The 15,468-nt window shown below is 41.8% G+C and overlaps 1 protein-coding gene across 8 annotated transcripts in view; it reads left to right on the forward strand.

Moving 5' to 3' along the window:
• Positions 1-15,468, forward strand: part of TBL1X (transducin beta like 1 X-linked) — a 195,542-nt gene that overhangs the window by 19,342 nt on the left and 160,732 nt on the right. For 2 of the 8 annotated variants that reach the window (XM_072994387.2, XM_078390371.1), the window contains exon 1: positions 1-11,860. This exon is cut by the window's left edge and continues 19,342 nt beyond it. The gene's annotated coding sequence lies outside the window, so the exon portion shown is untranslated. The other 6 variants (XM_072994386.2, XM_072994388.2, XM_020786717.3 and 3 more) reach the window with 5 other exon arrangements.

The following is a 15,468-nucleotide window of genomic DNA, read 5'->3' on the forward strand; positions in this document are numbered from 1 at the left end:
ACCAAAAACCAATCAACCATGCAAGACCCATTGCAAATGCAAACAAGACAAAGCAAAAAGGAATCAAGCAGATCATGTGAGATCGGAAATGGGGGGAACTAAAAAGCAAACAAACTCCCCAAGACCCATTGGAAATGGATGGGAAAAATCCAAAAAGCAAGGGAAACCCCCAAGACCCATCGGAAATGGAGGGGAAAATCCAAAAAGCAACCAAAGCCCCCAAGACCTATTGGAAATGGGGGGGAATCCAAAAAGCAAGGAACCCCCCCCAGACCTATCAGAAATGGGGGAAAACCAAAAAGCAAACAACCCCCCAAGACGCATCACAGCACAGAAACATAACCCCCCAGCTCAAAACCTGCAAAAACACCCAGAACAGTTTTTAAAAAGCAGAAAACAGCACTTTACCGTACAAGGCAGCCTGAAGCCTCCCTGCAAACACACACACACAGAGAGAGAGAGAGAGAGAGAGAGAGAGAAGCAGAAGGAGGCAGTCCCAAGCCTCCGACAACACCCACTCTCTAAGTGCTGGGGCAAAAGAGGTACAAAGCAGCCTCGTCACCACCTACAGTTAGAAATTTGAATTTCCCACCCTTTCCCCCTGCCTTTTTCTGTTCGTAAGTGGAAGCTCCGGTCACAAGTAGAAGCAAAATTTTGCAGCCGGAGCTGGTCGTAACTCGAAATGGTCGTAAGTAGGGGCGTTCGTAAGTTGGGTCACCATTGTATTAAGTAGAACCTTTCCACAGGATAGGCAAGTTCTCTACTCATGCGGCCGTGATTTCTAGTGTCCACAGCTGCGTCCAATAGAAGAGCAACCAATTTTTTTCATTCATTTTATCCCATCCCATCATCACAGTCTTCTCCTTTGATTACATTTTGTTACTGTAATAAAAAAGGAGAATTAAAATTACTTGGGCTTAACTCTGCCCACCATTTACTTTGGCTACGCAAACTGTTTTGTTTGTCTGTGGCAAAAATGTCTCAGCTCAAAATGTCTGCTGCTGCTTTGCTTATGTGTACCTTTACCCCTTTCTCCAGTACATGTTGCCACTTTGGTCCCTGAGCAGTTGAGTTACTGTAGCCACACACCAACTCCCCTCAGGCTCCCACTCTTGTTAAGAAGTGGGTGGCTGTAGCCAACTGCAATTCTACGATAAACAAGGAGCAGCTTGGATTAGTGCTTGAAAAGCACCATGTTTTATTTCCTAAACCACTGAGGGAAGTAAAATGGCAATTCTTATGCACCATCAAGTTGCTTCCAACTCATGGTGACGCTATAGGATTTTTAAGGTACCTGCCATGTTCATGGAACAGTTTCCCATTGTCAAGTCTCATTAAGTTGCCAATCCTTAGCAGGGTTTTGAAGCTCGATTTCCTGAGTCCTGGTCCAATGCTCTGTTCACTGTACTGCACTGGCTGTTACTAGGAGGCAAATGGAGGCAAGCACCGGCTTGGTTCCTGGTTATAGCATTGCCATTGCTATCAGGTAATGGTATGCTCGTAGGACTAGCAGTAGGCTTGTAGTTACATCAGCAGTGTCATTTGGGGCATAAGTGCCAGCAGACATGTAGAAGGAGAAAGCAAATGGCAGTGAGCAATAAAACACCAGGCAAAATGTCCGCCAATGCCTGCATATGCTGGGTAAAGCAAAAAGCCAAGTGTGCTCTTTATATACTGCCCCATAGTACTTAAAGCACTCTCTGGGTGGTTTAAAATTTAATTATGCCGGCTACACATTGCGCTCCCTCTGCCTACCCAAGAGCTGGATACTCAATTTAGCAACCTTGGGGGAAAAATGGAAGGCTGAATCAGTCTTCAGCCGGCTACCTGAATCCATCAGGATTGAGCCCAGCAGGAAAAAAAATGCTCATAAGGAATTGTTATCAAACAACAAAGTGCATAGATCAGCACAGAGCAACACAGTATTAGGGTCAACACAAGCAGATCCTGAACTGAGTCAAATAAGAGCAAACAGGGGTTGGACTCAATGATCCGTAGGGTTCCTTCCCACTCTTCAGTTCTAAGATTATTATTAAATCAAAATAAGTAAACACTACCACCCAGCAGTGGTTTTTTTTAAAAAAAAAATCCCAGAAAGCAAGAATTTTCTTGTTCCCCCTTTACTCTGCTCAAACTTGCTTCACTCCTGTCTTGTGAGGACACCAGGACTAAGTACTGATATAATGGGTGCAAGGAAAGTTGAATCAAAGCTCAGTGTTGACAGACACTTTTGGAATACAAGGAATTTTTATGCTGGTAACACTCGTTTGCATCAGAAAATATCTCACAACTCACACAATGGAATTTCAGGGGGTGGAATCTGGTATGTGAGGGTTAAACACAGCTCTACTATGTGGTGAGCAGTTTATGTGAAGCTATAGCCACAAGTCAATAACATTTTTCACAATTTGTGGTGGCTTGACTGAATTTTCTTGAAGTGCATGGGAAGCCACAAAAAGATTTCTACATAGAACTGTCTCCACACAGTTGTACATACGAATGAGACTAAATAGGCCAATCCAAATATTTTCTCAGTTGTGTGGCTGCTGGCAAGCAACACTTCTGTGTAGTGGTAGCTACATATTTGAATCTCCCTTTCACAGGGGCCATCTAGATTGCATAATAATTATTCATGATAACATTCCAGTCTCCCAGAAGTTCTTATTTTTGCCTAGAACTTTATCATATGTTAATCACATGTTTCATCATGGGAAGCTTATTCAAATTGTCTGTGGCAAGCAGAGGCTCGACTATACTGAGGTGATTGGGGGCGGGGGAGCCATGTACTTGAGGTAACATTTGTCCCAGAGCTTCGAAAGTTACAGTACTTTCAAAATGTAATTTGGAATGCTTCTGGATCCATATATATCCCACAGGGCCCAGCTAAGTACCACTGGGCACATATTGGTTCATTCTTCAGATGCACAGATGTGTCGTGTGCTCCTCTGCTTCCTTCCCTTGCCTCCTTTGGCAGGCACCCACTCATAGGCAGTATCTCAAGCTTCCCCGCCCTGACGCCTCCTCTGAATGGGGTGCCTCCAAGAAGAGGCAGAGGAGGGAAGCTGGGGTATCCCACAGAACACCTCTGTGTCTGAAGAACAAACCATTACGAACCGCTGAACCAGCAGCTCCTACCCATCTCTATGTCTGTCACATTCAGTATGTTTTTTAAAAAAGTGACTATTTCCTTTCCCATTTCTCAAAGCTATCTAAGACTCTTCTTAGTTACTTAAAATAATTATTTGAATGCTACAAGCCATGGGCTTGTGGTGTATAACATACTCTCCTCTCACGTATCTGATTATTGCTCGAGACCTGTAACAGAGCATGAAAACTACACAGGCTAGCGCTTGACATTCTTCCTCCAGTGATTCCATGCTCCCACAATTATCAAAGTGACTTGAAACTTCTAGTTATACTGCAAAAGGAGTGAAACTATTCCACATTAATCAGCAATTGTAACTTAATGTTGTTATATCTTCTGGAGAAAGGAATCAGTTACATATAACAAGTCATTTTAAACTATCTCTTTCCAAGTTCTGATTAGGGCCAATATTTACTCTGAAACAGCTCAATTAAAATGATGGTAATTATTCTATCATTGACATCTCAATTTAAAAGATTTTGGCTCTGCGCCAGACCTTGGGTTTGAGTCTTTGGAAGGATGCTTGCAGGGAGAATAGACAATATGACGCTTTGATAGACCAATATTCTGACACATAACAGTTTCACATGTGCAAGTAAGACTTTGTTGAGAAAGAAATTAATATTTCAGAAACAGATGATGAAACTACAGTATGTTAAATCTCAGAAGATAACATCTTAGCTAACAGAGCAGATGTCAGCTCACCCTGTCTGGCAGAACAGACATGGGCAGATTGCAAAATCTAGGTCCTTCAAGGGCAGATTAGACAGAAAACTGTTTGGAATGCTCCATACAAGGCAAGACTTTGGAATAAAATGCTGTTGGCATTGCACTCAACTCTGGAATTCTTTCAACAACTGACATTTATTCCATCATTTAAATCAGTTGTTCCCAACCTTGGCTAACCCAGGTGTTATTGGACTGCAGTTCCCAGAAGCCTTCACCACCCACTGTGCTGGCTGGGATTTCTGGGATTTGCAGTGCAAGAACACTTGGGTTACCCAAGCTTCAGAACCTCTGATATAGACGAAAGAGAAAGGGTCCCATTGACTTGCAGTGGGTGTTCGATGAAAACACTCAGAGCCTGTTGCTTGCTTGTCATTATCATCAGAAACATGTATGCTTTCATGTCAATGTAATGTTTTTAAAAATGTAGATGTTGAAAAGCAAGAATGAAAAACAAGAATGATCATTTCTTAAAACTGAGCTGTGAAAATGAGCCTCCCACACAAATCCATTTATGAGCAATAACAATTATATTTTGGGTTTTTTTTTTCCTCTCAACTTGAGCAGGATGAATTGATAGGAACTATAATCACTTCTCTCCTTCTTAGTTACCTCGCTCTCATAAAATCACACCTACGCTCCAGTTTTAAAATTAATCTTGTAGCATTTTGCTTGCGCCCTGGGAATGCTTTCACAACTGAAATCAATGCTTTAACAACAATAGGGTCAGCTAAGGAAATCCAGGCACCTTTGGAAGCCAATATAAAATGCCACAAAAAAACTGACTGCGAGCTGCCATTCAGCATGAAATTTGTTGGTTGTCTGTTGAGGACTCACTACATCTCAGCCCAATATTGGTTACATGTCTAATCTCATTTTCCCTTTAGCATGCTCAGGACGGCATAACAGAACTCTCATCACAACTACCTATGAGGTAGGTCAGACTGAAAGATAGTGACTGGTCTGAATGAGTTTCATGGCTCAGTCAGGACTAGATCCTTTACTTTCCAAGTCTTAGGTCAACACTTTAGCCTACTGACCCTCTAACCTACCCCAGGGTTGTTCTAACTATGTATTCATGAGATGGCCAAAGTATTGAAGCTTTAGGATCTGTCCTTCCAATGAGCACTCAGGGATGATTTCTTTCAAAATAGATAGATTTGTTCTCTTTGCAGTCCAGGGGACTCTCAAGAGTCTTCTCCAGCACCACAATTCAAAAGCATCAATTCTTCGGTGGTTGGCCTTCTTCATGGTCCAGCGCTCACTTCCATACATCACGACTGGAAAAAACATAGCTTTGACTATGCGGACCTCTGTTGGCGATATCCCTGCTTTTTAAAATGCTGTCTAGGTTTGTCATCACTTTCCTCCCAAGAAGCAGGTGTATTTTAACTTCGTGGCTGCTGTTGCCATCTGCAGTGATCATGGAGCCCAGGTAAAATCTGTCACTGCCTCCATATTTTCCCCTTCTATTTGCCAGGAGGTGATGGGGACAGTGGACATGATCTTTTTTTTTTCTTTTATGTTGAGCTTCAGACCATTTTTTGTGCTCTCCTCTTTCACCCTCATTAAGAGGTTCTTTAATTCCTCCTCCCTTTCTGCCATCAGAGTGGTATCATCTGCATATCTGAGGTTGTTGATATTTCTTCAGGGGGATGTTCAATGTTTTCAAAAACACTCCAGATTGAAATTTAGAAATCTGAAATGGTAGTCATTTTTTTTTAAAAAAAAATCTAAATGGATAAAAAGAAAGTCTGACATGAAGGAAACTCCAATATACAGAGGGTTTAGCTACAGGGTTAGAGTTTGGGCTTAATACACACATCCTATATTTCCTCAATCCACTAAAAATTAGATCTCCCCCAAATCGAACCAATGGATTGACAAATAGATAATGTCACTTTTGTTTGGCTTATCAGCCTTTTGCTTGAAAAATAGCATGAGCACATTTTCCATTACATGACATTGGCCAAGAGAAAGGAAAGGAAATGGAAATGTTGCTCATCTGGGACAAGTTATGTATTTGCTGCAACAATTTTGTTTCAGCGATTAAAAAAAACACACATCACTTGTTGAATGGATGAAACGTGGGACATTGTTCACTGTCAGGTCAGAAAGTCAGCCACCAAAACAAATTCCTAAGAGCCCTATAGACCTTTATAGGCCTCTAGGTGAGAAAACATGAGAAGCCTGTGTTTGTCATTTATCCCACATAGCATTAACTCCAGAATGAAACCAGATAACCATTTCCATATCAACATTCATGTGAGTATCATTGCTGCAATGATTCCTGGTAACATCAGCCTGTCTGTTTCTACAAGCTTTATCTTCCTACATTGCTTTTTGTGTTCTATATGCCCCAAAGTACTTCAGAGTCATTGAAACCATCCAAAAGTTTTAAAGTTATGAAAAAAAAAAACATCCTTGCAGCTTGTGAAAAGCTGCAGGTGTGACTGCAATCCAAAATTCTTACAGCTATGAGACGCCGCAAACAAAAGTACATTCAAAAACAAGACGTAAGTTGTATGTGGAACTTAAATCATGTTATAATCATGTTTGCAAACTGCAGGAGCATACATTGTGAAAATGCAGAACCTTACAGCCTAAAAAGACACATTGAAAAGCAGAGATTACCTCTCTTAAAATATCAAAGTTCTTAAAAATAAGACTACAGTATACAGTATACAGTAAAATACATCACTTAACCTTTAAGCATATTATAAGGAGACATACACAAAGAATTGTCAAGTAATGTTCTCATCCAGCTAAGCCAGCTATGTGCCAATTTATCTCTATAGAGGAAAATCCATAATGATTGTGTTGCCAGCATCTAGAAATGAAGTCCGCTGCCATACTGCTACATGCCTGCTACTCTTTGGTGTTTGGTGCCCAGTACCTGTGTTGTTGGCATCCAATGTGTGGTGTGGCATCTTGTTGTGTGTCTCTTTGCCTCCCTATATTTATATTTCTCTCAGTTGTTTACATTTCTCCTGGGTGGCTGACATCACAGAATCAAGCTGTAAAAGTGGAAGGAACCCCAGGGGGTCATCTAAACCCACTCAAAGCAGGAAATGCACTGCCATGCGACCTCTGTTTGAAAAACCTCAGACAGAAGAGAGCCCAGAACTTTCCAAGGTAATCTATTCCACTGTGGAACAGCGCCTACTTGCAGGAAGTTCTTCAGAAATGCCTTTTGACAGGAGCGGGGTGGTGGTGAGAGATCTGATGTTAGCACAACTGTTAGGATTGTAGCCATTAGCAAATTTTGCTTTTTATGGTGGAGTGGGGATGAGTCTAGCACCTCCACAAGATTGTTTTAATTATCTGTCTGTGGCACATATGGCTTTGTCTGGAATTTGTTTCTTCTCTGTACCAGCTCTCATTTGCATTTTATTGGGTTTTAGGCATATTGGGCTTGTGTAACAGGATATTTTTCCCTGTTTTGCATTATTTTAATTTGCTTAGCTGTATGATATCCAAAGCATCAAAGTTATTACACGAGTTAAAAAATACTTATTCTTGCCTTGACGTTTAGATATATAGAAGTTTATGAATGGTAGAAAAATCAGTCATAGTAACAATATTCTACTGTGGGAAATCTGTGTGGTTGTGTAGTGCTGACTACACAAGACAGAACTTATACAAAATGAGGCAGAGGGAAGCATGGGACCTATTTAATAATATAGAACATTTCAAATCACCACTAGATTGAAAGTGACTGCATAAGTTTTAGCTACCTCAAGTTTTTAAATCAAGGATTTCCTGAGTTCTCCTTTTATCTGTCACTATTACTTAATAAAGGAGGAACATTAAAAAGGAGATACAATGTGATCACAGCCTATGTTTCCAGCTTGTTTTCACACATTTTTATGTAGAATCTCCTTGCAAGAAGCTGACTTTGAAAGAAATCTCCAGTGATTGGTTGGTTGTTAGTCTGGCAAATGGGCATTTTAATATATACTTTAATGTATATATTAGAAACATATGTTTAGAGAAGATAATAGGAGATTAGGTTATTCCCAAGTGTCTCCTAGCCAGCCCTCTTTCGAAAGACATCTTTAATGTGCTTGCTAATTTAACCATCTACCTACTGAGTCCTTCAAAAATAATAAACCCTGACAGGTTTGGCTTGAAACATTATTGGCTGCCTCTGCATTATGTCATGACAATTTGTTATTGGCAGTAAATTCACAAGCTGCTGTTTCTCTGCATTCCTTTGTGTGCTTCTGCAAACGCAGTCCATAATGCTGAAGCATGTGACTCTCCTTCTACTCTGCGTATAACTTCCTATAACCTAGGTATCAATTAATTCATTTTTTAAAAAAGACGTCTGTTGCAAACGTCATGCTCACCAAGATCATGTGTCTACTTAAGCACACAAAGAAGACATTTTAAGGTTTTGAAAGATCTAATTTTAAATAATGTGGGTGTCACAGATTCCACTGCTGACACCATATGTTACAGATTCACATTGCTGCCAACCATATGTCAAAAGCTCTCACAGGTTTTCAGCCTGGAGGCTCTGATGGGGAATTACTGCCATCACCAGCCACATTCTTTTCATGCATTCATTCTAGAAGCCTGGAATAAACCCTGGCTTGGTTCATACATTGTCAGGGAGGCTACCTTATGGCTTATTCTCCCACTGCTCCATAACATTTGAACAACAGAGAATCATAAGAGATAGGTGGATCCCATGAGAAGGCATTTCTGCACCAGCCCATACATTCCTGGAAGACAGCTCCATTGATGTCCATCCAGAACAGAGACTCCCATCCGTCAAATGCTCATTAGGTGAAGGGCAATCCTACAGAGAACAAAGCTTCGGGGCTGCCCCTCTGACCTGTGCCTCTAGCTGCCCAGGTATGCATGGGACCAAATATGGATTGAGATCTCTATGTGTGTAAGCTTTCTTCCCATGTTCCACAAAAACAAACAAAATTGATTGTCCTCCTATCAGGCACATACCTGGTGGCAGCTTCTGGGGAAAATTAGTGGCCTGGTAGAGAGCACAGCCTGCCTTGCACTTCTTCATCTAGCTTTTCACCTTCAGAAAAAATAGAGGATGCTTTCCTTTTGTCAGTGTGGCACTAAGAGGAGCTGCTAATCTGGGTGGCTTTAGTCTTTGTGTCAGGGCATCTTATCTTTTGTCTCAGCCAGCAAATGTCTCTGGCCAGGCCTGGAAAGTCTGTTCACAGTGAGGTCTGCCTAGAAAGTCTTTCCTTTAAATATGTCCTGTTGCATAGTTAGTGGTTTCTGTTATTATTTTTCAATGAAGCAATGCCACGTGGCATTGCACAGTCCCAGGAGTAGGGCCAAAGCTACTACCATGCCACTCATTATTCCTCTCCACATGATTTCCTGGTGGGAGGGGCTAGAATCAACATGCAAACTATAGTTAATGTGGGAAGTTCCCATGTCAGTATCATGTGTTTCTAAGGTGATATCACTGCTATGAGAACTTAGCTCCAGTGAAGTCATTGCTGAAGCCTGTTCTGAATCAGAAATTTCTCCTTTTAGCTATGCCTATTTATTATAACAGATGCTGGAGGGGGACATGCTTTGTAGTTGTCTGAAATATCAGAGAAGATCTCTTCCAGAATCTGCAGAAGTGCCAGGGTTTTCGAGACTCTTTGAGATGGGGATGAAAACCCCCACCCCCACCCTGTGGGCACAGAGAAGGAAAAACACATGAACAATTTTTGCAGCCCAGTTCTGTACATTATTACTTACAATTCCACCTTCCTTTTTCAGAAAGACATACTTCCAAATAAGTGTGCAGGGGGTACAGTCTTAACATGCCAGCCAACGTTAGGATTGCTTGCGTTACTCAGTTGCATCATACGTCTAGGGCAGAAGTCATATATCCTAACTTCATCAGCATTGAGATGTGGGCTGATTAAGCAGCAAATAAACAGCCATGCAGTCTTAGGAATCAGACTTTTGTACTGAGAGTCATCATTATTTTAATGATGCTTTTATAAATTCTTTAGCTGCATGTTTTCATTGTAGCATGTGTTATACTGTCATTTTGGGAAAATTGGAAAATGCTTTACTTCAAAACAAACTTAGTCCAGCCTAGTGCTGCTTGATGGTCCTTCTCCAGATTACATGTCTAGGTGCTCCTAGAGATACAGGGACTGAACCTAAGAACTTTGCATATAAAGCAGCCATGGGTGATCTTTGTTCTCTTAAGGGCCAAGCTGTTATCCTCAGATTCTGCTGTACCAGTTCTGGAAATGGCCATAAACAGCAATTAAAAGAGGGAGAAAAACTAGCAACTGAGTTTCCTGCAGCTGCCACCAACAACTGTTTGGGCTGTCTCTGGTGAAAGCGCACTCTCATGCACCATAGCAACTTGCTTTTCCATGGGGCAAAACATATATTTTCCTCCCAGAAGGGAATGTTAAGTATCTTTATAACACAGACTAATTTCTTAATGTCTTTGTTTATTATTTTATTTAGCGGTGTAATGTTGAATTTTGGCCAGTGTAGTCGTGTCAATGGTCACAATAATTCTGATTTTTGTGCAGTCACTTCAGTGGCATAGCCAGCCGAAAATAAGAGCAGCATGGAAAAACAACATGGGGTGTGTGTGCATGTCTCATATATTAATATGTGTCCATACAACTAATTTCACATGAAGTTTGCAAACTTTTGTGCAATTATGTCAAGGAACAAACATAAAATGTAGTAAAAACAAAATAAAAATAAAAATAAAACAAAAGCGGAATCAAAACATTACACTACATACAAGCAAGTTGGAATCTAATGAAAAACAAAGGATAAAATCGATAAAATCCCATTGCCAACATAAAGTTGATGAAGCCATCAGCTGTGGCCATTTTTTGGAAATTACAAAGGTCAGATTCCATCTCCCCTGCTTCAATGTTCCCAAGGTGAATTAATTACAAGAACTCTGACTCTTAGCCTGGCATCTCCAATATGTAAAACGGGTCTGAGAAATAAGCAGTTGGCCCAGTAACAGGCGTGTGGTTAAGGAATGGCGGCAGTATCATAGAGTGTATGTCTTTAAAGGCCTTTTAAAACACATGCTAAAATCCTATACGCTCTCTTGGTATCGCCGTACAGAGTAAAAGACATAAGAGCCAGAGGGTCCAGTCAGTCTTCTGCTGATGATCTGTGAGAACCACTATGTTATCCGACTGAACATGGATTTGTTCACAAAGATGCAGCTGGAAATGTGCATCACATGGGAAATTTAACCAATTTGCAAGCAGGCCAAGAAATTATACTAATATTCATGTATTACATGGCTAAATATTTGCCTGAGTTGAGGTTATTCACACTTATTTGAACTGCTGGTGGTTTAGGCATCTGGCTGCAGAGCAAGAATTGGGGGGATCGATTCCCCACTGTGTCTCCTTGACAGGGACTGGACTTGATGATCCATAGGATCCCTTCCAGCTCTGCGGTTCAAAGATGGTGATGATTTAGAAGCAAATTCTACAGATGGGAAAGGGAATTCCTCTCAAGCAAGCATGTTTAGGGCTTACTGAACAAAACTCACAAAACCCAATACTATGCACAAAACAGCTATATATTTAAAATTTAATACACACATTATATAATGTGTATATAAAATTTAATATACACATTAAATTTTGTGTCTGAAGTTCTCTGCTTTCTGACACATAATTTACAATGCAAGCTTTATACATGCCTACTGAAAAAAAGCCTCATTTAAATTCAATAAATTTACTCCCATGTAAGTAGATAGTGGGTGACTTAAACAGCAGACATTTGACAAATTCCATGTTCAAAACAAGCACGAAGAGGGTTTCTTTTAAATCGCGCAGCTATTATAGAGTGTGTGGTAGCAGAGGAATGTGTCACAGTAATGCAGAGAGCTGTAATGATGTCAACTTGTTATTTACTTTCCAAATCTGAATGACTGAGCAAGGCGAAAGGAGAATCAATCAGCCACAATGTGACCCTGCAGGCGGAAAAAACACAGCACTCTCACCAGTAAGAGGTTGGGGGATGGAAAGCACATGTAACCAGGGCAATGTTGCATCATTTACTTGCATTGCTTTTTGTACTGCTTCCTTTTCTCTCTCAATTGGATGTTATAGCTCTGTATGAAGCTGTGCAAGCCTAGAGAAAAATAAGCAAAGGAGGACAAATTCAAGACAACAGAATGTCAGCATTTGTTCCTAGGGTTGAGTGGCAACTCATGTGCAGTAAAATCTATTCTGCTGAATCATAATTAAGGAGACAGTGTAAGTCCATATTTTAATGTGATATAATTATTGCATAGAAGCAATGGCTTTAAATCACCCATGAAGTATACAGGATATCTAAATATGACGGGTTTTATCCTGTCTTTAATAGGTGAACTCCCAATTATGTAACATTTAATTTGCAAAAACATTCATTGTGTTCTGATTACCATTATTCAGTTACACTGAAGATGACATAAAACTAATTTAGCCTCTTCTGGCTCACTTCTTAGAAACTGAAAAGAAATTACAACAGAAGATAACTCTTGTTGTCTGGTTACTTAAAGGGTATTCCTGTACAACCACCCTGTATATTACATGTTTATGCACTTATGAGTGTATATGCCTCTATATATCTCCGTGCGTGGTCAATGATATTAATTTCTGTGCATCTGCGAAGACCCTGATTATCTATTAAATTTTTATTAGCATTATCAGCATCTCCCTCCCATACGAACCAAACCAGCATAAAATAATACGAATATGCAGAAAAATACCCACGGATTAAGTGCTGTCGGTTTTTCTGTCTTTGATCCATTTTTGCTGACTCCACGGGGTTAACGCTGCCTTTGAATGCAGAAGAGGGGGAGGGGATAAGTGTTCTGTTTTGTTTTAGTGGATAGGAAACAACGTTTCAATAATCCCTAAAAGTGACTAAGGAGTTACTTCAGGACACGAGACTGGGGAGGAGGGGGATTAATTTGATGTTTAAGGTAGGTATTTGACACTTTATCCGGTAGGAGAGGTGGCACATCATAGAGGATGAGCAGATTACATATAGAAAGAGATACACGCCCGGACACACGCAGCTTTCTCCTTTTATTGAAGATCAATATGCTGATTTCCTTCACCACCTCCACCCCCAGGAGATCACTGACGATCTCTCTCTAAGGATCTCTCTCTCTCTGTGTGTATTTGTCTTTCACCCCCTCTCTGAGCTGCTGTCGTCGTCTCTGGAGGAAGACTCTCCTTTACTTACACACTTACACACACACACACACACACACACACACACAGAGAGAGAGAGAGAGCTAATGAAGTAGAGAGCGGCGGCGGCGGCACCTCCTGACCGCCATTCCGCACCTAAAAACTTTCCATTTCCCTCTGCCCACTCTTTGGGACTTCCTTTTGATCCACCCTTCCCCCCCCCACCCAACACGCATCGCTGGTGTGTGTGTGTATGTGGAGGAGGGGAAGCGAAGAGTGTGTGAGGGCTGCTGGAGATTTACAATCTGCCTTCACGCTTTTGGGACCCAGGAGGGGGGGGGGAAACCCCCGAAGAGTTCCACCATGGGCTGCGAGTGAAAGGCACTCTTATGTGTGTGTTTGTGCCGAAGTTGGAGCTTTTTCCTCTATTGCTTCCAGAAGTGCAAGCTGTGCCTTTAACCCACGTTGAGGGAGGTGAGTTTGGATTGGGAGGGCTCTTTCTTAACAGCTCTTGGATCTCTCTCTCTCTCTCTCTCTCTCTTTTTAATGCGTGTGTGTTTCTGTCTGGGAGACTGACAAACGCAGTTTTGAATTGAAAACGGCCTGGGGTTTGCCGTGTTAATCCACTGTCACTCCAACTTCCTCGTGGCTCCCTTGCAATATTATTGTTTTCGCGTTACTATTATTGCTTGTATATGTGTGTGTTTTCCTGCCTTCCATTGAACTGGCTTTTAGGACTGGGATTGCCCCTGGAGATCTCAACCCTTCTCTCCGTTTGTTTATTTATGTATTTATCTACCAGTGTGTCTTGCTTTATTCCTCAGTGTATTTGGGTGTATTTTTTCCCCAACATCTCTGAAACAGGCTGGTTATAAAATGTTTTTTTCCCCACCCCACCCCCCACCTACCCACCCCAAAAAACGAGGAGGCGATGATGAACTTCCTTGCCGTCGCTGAGCCCTGGTATCTAAAAGGACACGGGAGGGGGGGGTTGTTTATTTGTGCAAAAATTATGGTTTGGAAGTATTGGACGGCGGTGGGGGGAGGGGGGGAGGAAAGCCGCCTGGCTTTCGGATCCTTTGCCTTTTTGTCGTGGCGGGGGGGGGGGGAGGGGCGAGGCGATCCGGAGGAAAGGGTGGTGCTGAGGAGAGGAGCGAACTTGGAGGCTGAGTGTGTATTTTAAGTTGAAATAGGGAGGTGGTGTGTGTGTGTGTGTGTGTGACGGGAGGGGGGGAGGGGACGTGAGCGAGGCGCGCTGTAAAATGGTGTAGACTAGAGTTTGCATAACCCTCAGCGTGGGGGAGGGGGGGACCCCATTCACCGGCGGGGCTTGAATCAGCAAGCGAGCGGGAGCCGCTCCGCGCCGGAGTGAAGGGTTAAGTTTAAAGCTGACAAGAGAGCCGTTTCCTTTCCTGCAATGTGTGTGCTGTTCAAACACTTCCGTGCTTTGAATATCAAGGGGAAAATATGCGGGGCGTAGTCGCAAGCCAGCCAGCCTTTTTTATTATTATTATTTTGAAAGGTAACGTTGCAACCTGTTGCGAGCAAGTTTGTGAACGTGGGGAATGTTCCCGTTATATCCCTTTGAGGCCACCGGGATCAAATTCATGGCTTCCCGGACAGTTACTCTAGCTAGCCCACTTTTTTTTTAAAAGCCAGCCTCCACCCTCCTACAACTCGTGTTTTGTTCCTCAGTCGGTGCTGTTAACTTAATATTTTGGTTTTAATTAGGTGTGAGGACAAACTATTCCTCCGGCTCCGCTAATGACCCCTTGGCCTACTTAATTACATACTGGATTCTTAGAGGAATGTAAACTGCCAGGGTGCCCCTCCCCCACCTCAAAGTTTTCTTTGAGCTTTTCAAGCGGCATCGAGTAGTTTTGCATGTCCTTTCAAAAAGCTCGACATATCTTTCAGAATGCTTAAAAAAAAACTACCACTACAGTATGTTTGCATAGACATTGGTTTTAGAAGAAATTCACAGGATGCAGATGTTCTGTGCTAAAAGGCTCAACAGCAACACTGACAAAACAGTATTAGAGAGCTAGCAGAATAAATGCTGCCTGCAAAAATAGGATTTATTTATTATTTTGCTGGGTAGTTTTAGCTGAATGACTTTATGTTACCTGTGCTCCAGTTGGGAAACACACACCCATTAAGTAATACATGAATTGTTTCTGTGCCAGGTTTAATGCCACATCTTCCTACCTTGACCCATTTATTGGTTAACCTTAAACCAAGTCTCTCCATACAGCAGAGACAAGGTTAATGCATTAAACCCTTCTTGCCACATGACTGCACATAGTGGATTTACCTCTCCTTTAGCTCACGCCTAAAGAGACTGTTTGCAGTCACATTGTTCAAAATGGATCTGTAATCCATCTTTCTGTGATCTCAAATATCATGAGGCTCAAGACAGTTCACCTG

Source organism: Pogona vitticeps, chromosome 3 (genome assembly GCF_051106095.1).
Source record: "Pogona vitticeps strain Pit_001003342236 chromosome 3, PviZW2.1, whole genome shotgun sequence".
Lineage (NCBI taxonomy): Eukaryota > Metazoa > Chordata > Lepidosauria > Squamata > Agamidae > Pogona > Pogona vitticeps.